We start from the raw sequence: 1,224 nt of genomic DNA on the forward strand, positions 1-1,224 counted from the left end.
TTCTTCTTCTTCTTCTTCTTCTTCTTCTTCTTCTTCTTCTTCTTCTTCTTCTTCTTCTTCTTCTTCTTCTTCTTCTTCTTCTTCTTCTTCTTCTTCCCTTCTTCCCTCCTTCTCTTTCCTTCTCCTTCCTTCTCCTCCTGCTCCTCCTCCTCCTGCTCCTCCTCCTTCTTTTTCTTCTTCTTTGAATCTTTTGATCCATGGTAGTAGAAAGTATTATGCAAGCTGACAAGGGTAGGAAACAGTTAAATAATCTTGACTCAACTGCTATAACTGTGAAATACAATAACCTGCATGGCAAGATATCTCTTAAAAGTGCAGTACACAGCATTGACATGATAGAGGGAACAATAGATGTCTAATTGGACTTAAGGACCATCAGTGTGAGGGAAATAATGCCTGGTACTGGAAATCTAGCCAGCTTCTCTGGCAACTGAGGTCATAGATCTTAGAAAAGAACTCATGCTATTTTGCTAAAGCAGTATAATTCCTTAATACATTTCCAGTCTTATCCACACACCTCCAGATTACTATACCCATCACCTCCTCAATAACTCCTTTAACTTTGGCAATTTTATATTTAAATGTGGAATAATGTAAGCAAACTCATAGTGATCAGGAAACTTTCCTCCTGCTGACTCCTTTCATTTTCCCCTTAGTCTTCCTCCTCCTTTTATGTCCCTTCTCTTAAATTTATGTCTTACACAGGTGCTGTGGGTTCTTCCTTGTAATGACTATGTCACAGCCCAAGAGACAGAGTTTGGGATCATATCCAGACTTCGGTTTTTCCAGCTCCACTTCTGTGAAATTAAATCCTTCCAAATCATCAATTAATTATATCATCAATAAAAAATGTCATGTTTTAAAAAATTCTTTGAAAACACTGTTGTCTAAGGATTAGGATTCATGTTATAGTTCAGAATTCAAAGCTTACGTTGCTTTTAACCTTTTAAGCTTTATTTCTGAGGAGAGTTATATTTCTTCCCAATGTTTCCTACAAAACCTGCCTTTTATTTTTACTACATAATGTAGTAAAAATATTTTTACTATGTTTTGTGCATCTGCTTTGTACCTTAAACTTTTCGTTGTAACTTGGCACTCCATATTTAATGTCCACAGCTCCAGAATTCCTATTTTGCTTCAAGAATTTATTTTATTTTTTTAATATATTTTATTACGTATTTTCCTCAATTATATTTCCAATGCTATCCCAAAAGTCCCCCATAC

This window comes from Mus caroli, chromosome 4 (genome assembly GCF_900094665.2).
Source record: "Mus caroli chromosome 4, CAROLI_EIJ_v1.1, whole genome shotgun sequence".
Taxonomy (NCBI): domain Eukaryota; kingdom Metazoa; phylum Chordata; class Mammalia; order Rodentia; family Muridae; genus Mus; species Mus caroli.